The 6,766-nt window shown below is 56.4% G+C and overlaps 1 protein-coding gene across 1 annotated transcript in view; it reads right to left on the bottom strand.

Annotated features, from left to right (window-relative positions):
- GNG2 (G protein subunit gamma 2) overlaps positions 1 to 6,029 on the bottom strand; it is a 16,017-nt gene extending 9,988 nt beyond the window's left edge. Inside the window, exon 1 of the mRNA XM_042814658.1 lies at positions 5,859 to 6,029. The gene's annotated coding sequence lies outside the window, so the exon portion shown is untranslated. The remainder of the gene's footprint in view (positions 1 to 5,858) is intronic.
- Positions 6,030 to 6,766: the final 737 nt, after the last annotated feature.

Raw genomic sequence — 6,766 nt, 5'->3', positions numbered from 1 at the left:
TCCATCCATCCATCCATCCATCCATCCATCCATCCATCCCTCCATCCCTCCATCTCTCCCTCTCTTTCTCCCTCCTCCACTCCCTCCTTCCATCCATCCTTCCATCCCACGCTGCAGTGGGGATGAAGACACATGACAAATGCATGGCCGGATGGGACCCACAGCTCTCACCCTGGCCGTGCTGCACACCCCACATGCCTCAGTTATTCCACCCATGCCCACCCCCCTCTCCTCAGCCACTCAGAACAACCTGCAGCCAGTTCATTTCATCTTCCCCTGCCCACTGGCTCCTCAGCATCCGTCTTGCTGCTGCTCCCTGTATCGCTGCCAGCCTGAGCTGCAGAAACCACCGAAGCCAGCTGCTCTTTTGGAAGCTGGGCTTCAGCTACATGTAGGATGAAGGAGCAGCATCCCTTCCAAGCCAGACTAAGTTTTTGATGGGAGCCATTGATGGGAGCATTTACACAGGGCTCAGATACAGGCTCAAAACCCATCAGCATGTCCCTCATTTGCTGTCTGTGCCTCCTGGGGGTGGCTGCGTTCCCCCTCCGGCATCAGCCAGGAAGCAGCAGACATGGATCCAGCCCCTGGTGAGGACGCCAGGCTGAGCAGCAATTATATTAAATCAGCTGATAAATAATGCAACGTATTTTGATGGTACCAGCACTCTGAGCACCGCACAAACACCATCACAGCATTAAAAATACAATGGATGGAGCACAGACAGGCCAGCATTAAATAATTGAACAAAAAGCCCTTTGGAAATGCTGTCCTTGGGGCAGGCTGGGACACAGGTCCTGAGGCCACCAGCTCTTCATAGGTCCTACCCAGGCCATGGGCTCACACAGGACCCTGCCAATGCTCAAGCCTTTCCAGTAAGAGAGGAGCTCCTCCAGGTGCAGACACAATCCTAGAGCTGATGGGAAGAGCTGTGAGTATTTTTGACAGATTGTGGAGGGCTGCTGGCCCCAAAGGACCCCAAACAAGGGGGGAGGAGCCCCCAGAGCTGTGTGGAGAAGACTTGGACAGGTTTCCCTTGCCACAAAAGGAAAGTGGCTGTTAACATGATCCTGGAACTCACGGTGGATGGACCAGAAAAGTCCAGCCTAAATCACCGAATCATAGAAACACTGAATATTCTGCACTGGAGAGGACAATTTTGAGGTCCATTCCAAAGCAATCCAGTTTAGGATTCCATGAAAATGAAGGGGCAGATCCTTGGGCAGCTCTTCCCATGGCCACCTGCTCTTGGGTCAACGCATCCCAGCCTGGCAGAAGCCAAAATCTCAGTTGGAATTCCTTGCCATAGCACAGCATCCCAGCACCGCCATCATTTACCCTTTGGCCTGACATCCATTTACAGAACAGCCCATTCCTCTCATAGAGCCATTCAGGTTGGAAAAGACCTCCGAGATCTCCAAGCCCAAGCTCAAGCCACCCCACCACGTATCTCAGTGCCACGTCTCCGTGTTTCTTGTGGACGGTGACCTCTGAGGTGTTGCATCCCCCCATTCTCCCCACCCGGCTCCAGTCAAAACGGGTCAAAGCCAAGAGCCAGGCAGGGAGGAGCACTGGGAGCCAGTGTTAACCATAAAACAAGGCACAACGTGCCAGCAGAGCATCCTGTAGAATCAAAGCCTCCAGCTCAGAAATATGACAGTGAGGTGGGTTTTGCACGGTCACTGGGACCCCAGGAGGGAGCATGGACATCCCAAAGTGTGTGTGGAGCCAACGAGTGGGTGCAGTCACAGCAACACCCAGCACAGCTCTGTGTGAGAGCTCTATGTGAGAGGCTCCATGAGATAAGAAGGAAGAGCAGGGAGCGTAATGAGTTGTGCTCCAAGCAGCTACAGAGGGAACTGGTTCACCTGATAGGCTTTGTGCAGCTCCTGGTGCATTTAGGACATGCTTCAGGACTCCCCAAAGCTGCTCAAAGGCAATTCCCAAGATAACACCCTTGGACAGACACCACTACCCAGCTCAAAATCCAGGGACAGAGAATTTCTCCCATTGCTTTGTGCCTGGGGGGGCTCAGATGTGCTGCTGTTTCTCCAAGAGGACGCAGGAAGGTTTGGAACCAGCGATGCAGTGATTCCAGAGTGTAGGAAAGCACCCAGACACCCAGACCCTACAGTGCCATGGGGTATAGGCACCCACCTGCAGCACCCTATCCTGCACCTCGCTTCCCTCCTTCTTGCTGCAGCTAATTCCCTACAAAACCACCAAAAAATGTGGCTGAACATCTCACTTCTGACAGAGAATGGCCTAAGAAGCACAATTCTCCAACACTGCCATGGAACACCCTGCCTGCCCTAGGGGCCCTATGTCTATGGGTTGGGACATGGGACATGGGTTGGGGCATGGGATGTGAGTTGGGACATGGGTTGGGACATGGGATGTGAGTTGGGACGTGGGTTGGGACATGGGACACGGGATATTGGTTGGGATATGGGACATGGGACATTGGCTAAAACATGGACATGGGTTGGAACATGGGTTATTGGTTGGGATATGGGACATGGGTTGGGACATGGGATATTGGTTGGGATATGGGACATGGGTTGGGACGTGGGATATTGGCTGGGACATGGATTGAGACGTGGGACACAGGATATTGGTTGGGACATGGGTCATTGGCTGAAACACGGGACATGGTTTGGGACATGGGATATTGGTTGGGATATGGGACATGGGTTGAGACATGGGGAATGATGCAACTGCAGAATCTGTCCCTATTCCCATCACTGAAGAAGCACAGCTTTCCCAACACAGCAGCACTGACACGACAGCACTGACAAGCCCTATAATTAGTGCCATGAATCCATCCAGGCACTGTCAGCGTGTTCCCCAACGTGCCAGCCGGGGAAGCGCCCGCACCAAGGAGCTGATCCCATTCTTCAACTCCAGGCTCTCTCCCAGCACAACTCCCTCAAGCAGAACTGCTCGTGGCTCATATCCCTGCAAGGCTTCAACCCTCAGCTCTGTTGTGGTGGAACTTTGCAGCCCCAGGAGGGAGGATGCTGCAGCAGGAGCGGTGCAGGGCAGCGCGCTGGGGTGAGGCAGCAGCACAGCGGGGTCTGCCGGGAGCTGCAGTAGGAATATCTTGTGCTGTGATGGGTTTTATTTTTCCCATTGCATGGTGTTTGTTGCTCAGGATGCTTGATGAGCTCCAAAGGCACGGAGAAGCTGAGTTACAGCCCTCTCACAGACCCAGGAAGAGCAGCTCCCAGGGAGCATTACAGAAGGCACAGAGCTAACTTTCCTTCCCATGCAAGGAGGGCGCTAAGCTTGTTAAATCAAGACAGCAGCTCAGCTCAAGGAGTTGATCCACTGAGCACAACGTGTGTTGCCTCAAACAGTGCACAGATACCACGGTGCTGCTCCTGTCCCTGGGTGAAGCACACCCAGACCATCATCAGTGCCCCCAAGCACAGTGCTGGGGATGGAGAGGTCCTTTCACGGTGCCCTTTAAATGCACTGTGGTTGCCACTCCCTGCATCTCACCCAGCTGCTGCTGCCCAAGAGCTGTCAGCGCTGTTACCAACAAGCAGCAAGGTGGGGAGGTGTAAGGTTTGGTACAATGCCATTTCAGGAGATTTCTCGGGTTATTATTTTTTCTCTACTCGCTATGTGGAAAATAAATGATTTTGGCTGCACGAAATGGAGGAGATGCGTTATTTCAGACCTCATCCTTCACACGTGCAGCTCATGCAAGGACGCTCTGCATTGCATCCCATGGCACCCCATAGAATCCCATGGCATCCCATGGTCCGGGATGCAGCACCCCGCTGCCTTCCCAGCCATCCCCTCCCCCCAGCTGCCACCCAGAGGGATAAAACAGCCAGAAAAGAGGCTGAGAAGCAAGAAAATTAACCCCACACCCTGGTTCCTTTGCTCGCCCCTCCCACTCGTGCGTGCCATGAGCGCTCGCTCTGATCCCGCTCCAGGCACAAGGAGACGTCCCGCTGAGCACTGACACAACTCATGCCAAAAATGATGCTTTTCCCACGGCTGTCCCCTGATTTCTAACCCCAAAATGGAAATGGGGAGGCCCAGCTATGACCCCTCCCTGGAACCGGTGTGGGATTGGGCTCCATAGCCCTCCAGCAGCGCCGGTGGGACCAGGCGGCGTTTGTAGGGCCGCGGGTTGGGTGCCGCCTCTCCAGTCCCAATTGCTATGGAAACTGCGTGCGCGGCGATGCCTTCCCTCCTCCCATGACTCACGGGTTTTCAAAGGGAGAAGTGATGCCTCGGCCGCCGCCGTTTTGAGGCCAAAGCAGCAAAATCCAGGCGGGTGCATCAGTGGGGCAGGGCGGGAAAGGCAGCGCCGTGCCGTGCCAAGTTGGAGACGTTGCCGTGCACTGAGCTCCAGCATCGGGTGGTGGAGGTGTTGGCTGGGTTGGGGATTGGCAACAAGCCTCATCATTGGGTTTCTCCGGCAGCGCTGCCCGCATTGCTCTGGGATGCTGTGCCCTGACCCCAAGGAGCACGATGCCAGCCCCTGGGGCTGGGATTCAGATGGGGGGGAGATCGCCGTGCTTGTGTCACAGGTGGCATAAGGCAGCAAGGGGATGGAAATGGCAAGAAAAGCCCCAGAATGGGTGGGAAGGGAACAATCTGACCCCATAGCCTGTGGCATGGGGTGGGAAAACAACGCCCGGAGAGCCTCTGAGCATCCTCCTGGAGAAAGACTTCACCCCGGGGTTTTCCTGGCAATAATTAATTGAGTCATATTTCAATCCAGCCAGCGGCCATATGGCAGAAAAGAGGATTAGCATCGCAGCCTCCAGCTGCATGGAGGGAAATCCAGTTAGGAGGAAAAATCCCCCTGCCTGGGTCTAGCCTGATGCCAAGGGGACATGCCCCGACCCCAGGCGGTGCAATGGGGATTTGGGGTCTGTCCAGTGGGAAACAAACAGTAGAGCAAAGCCACAAGCATTGCACACAAGGCTACGACGACGGGGCACAGCGCTGCCCTGTGCTCCCACCCCCATTACCACTGGGGCAGCACACCCTGAGTTTATCAGAGACTCATAAGTGGGGAGCTGAGATTCAAGTTTTTCCTTCGTTAGAAATCCATTTTCCTGCAAGAAGATTCAAGTTTGGGGCTGGATTCCTCTCCCTCTGGCACAGGGGACCTCGGACCATTTTTATGATTCTATTCTACGACTCCCCAGTCCCTGGGCACAGCAGGGAGCTGCCTGGGCACACGGTGCCTTTGCCATGGTTACTTTTCCTGCAACCTTGCACGATCTGTGCTGCTTCCTGCTGCATGGCCACAGCGGGGAAAATCCGAACTCCCATTGAAATCCCAGCCATTGAGAGAATGGGGGTGGTGGGGTGGGGCAGCAGGTGGGGATGGGGCACCCCAAATACCCCCTCCTTAAGCCGTGCCGGGGGCAGATCCATCCCAGCCAGAGGGATTTGGGGCAGGGAAAGCCCTTTGCAGGGGGTGGGAGAGGGAGAAAAAAAAATAAAAAGGAGAACACTACGTCTTATTCATCCCGAGAAAAAGCCGTTCATGTGATGGCAAATCAGTTGATTAAGTGAGGATCAGCCCCCGTTGAGCTTTGCTGGGGGCTGAGCGCTGGGGCAGCACCAGCCCTGCAGCACCCATCCGTGTTGGGGCTACGGGCTGTGCGGGGTGCCGGGGTCCCCGCGGGGCATCCAACGCGAGCAATGACGGGGTGATGAAAGCCGGGGTCGGGGTGGGAGGATCGCCTTTTGGGGGACAATAATCAGGAAGCGGTTTGGGCCGCGAAGGATGGCGCTGCCATGGGATCGCCCAGATGTGCGCGCTCCGTGCGCGCCCGCTGCCCCCCAGCCCCGCTCCCGTTGCCCCCCGGCTCTCCCCGTACCTGCGGGCGGTGCTGCCCCTGCTCTCCCAGCGGGGCGGCGGCGGTCGGACGGACGGACGGATGGAGGGATGGATGGAGGGATGGATGGAGAAGGGATGAGGGCTGGAGGCAGAGGGGCGGTCAGCAGCAGCCCGGAGCGGCGAGTCCCCACCCAGCTTTGTCTGCGCTCATCCCTCTGCCTACAGGAAGCGGCTCGGCCCCGACTTCCTCCTCCTCCTCCTCCTCCTCCTCCTCCCTCTGCTGCTGCTCTCCCTCCTGTCCCCTCCCCTTCTCCTCACCCCGAGCCCCCTCTCCTCCGCTATCCCCGTTTTCTGCAGCCCCGCTGCGCTCTGGGCTGCCCTTCCCCTCCTCCTGCCCCATTTCCCTCCCTCTGCCCAAAACCGACTCCACCACCCGCTATGCGCCCACCCCGCTTCCTGCAGCCCCGTCACACAGCGGCATCCTTCCCCAAAGCAGCCCTGCAGCCCATCCCACCCTCCTGTACCCCCATAACCCCCCCTGCGTCCCCTCACCCCCTTCTTCCCCTCACACTCCTGCACCTTATCACACCCCCACACCACACCTTATCACACCCCATCCCCACCATCGCTCCGCTCCGAAACCACACCACATCCTGCACCCCATCACCCCCCAAGCCTTCCCTCTATTGCCCCCACATCTCCCAGGATCCCCTATTTTCCCCCTCCTAGGGGTCCTCTGCCCTCCTGAGCCCTTTCCAACCTCCAGCCCCTACTTGTGCCTCCAGTAATTCCTCATTTTACATACATTATTGTTAAATCTTTAAGCCCCGATGCCCAGATTTTAGGATTAGGATCTTTTTAGGATATGGGGAGCTGGTTAACTTCTTTATAAGATCATGTATTTCCTCCATCTGGACCCCAAAATGACCTCCAACACCCCGGATGTGG

This window comes from Centrocercus urophasianus, unplaced genomic scaffold (genome assembly GCF_019232065.1).
Source record: "Centrocercus urophasianus isolate 14NV4802_14NV808 unplaced genomic scaffold, USGS_Curo_1.0 seq_14, whole genome shotgun sequence".
In the NCBI taxonomy this organism is placed as follows: domain Eukaryota; kingdom Metazoa; phylum Chordata; class Aves; order Galliformes; family Phasianidae; genus Centrocercus; species Centrocercus urophasianus.
Note: the sequence above shows the minus strand (reverse complement) of the source record. Positions and strands in the feature narration are given on the sequence as shown.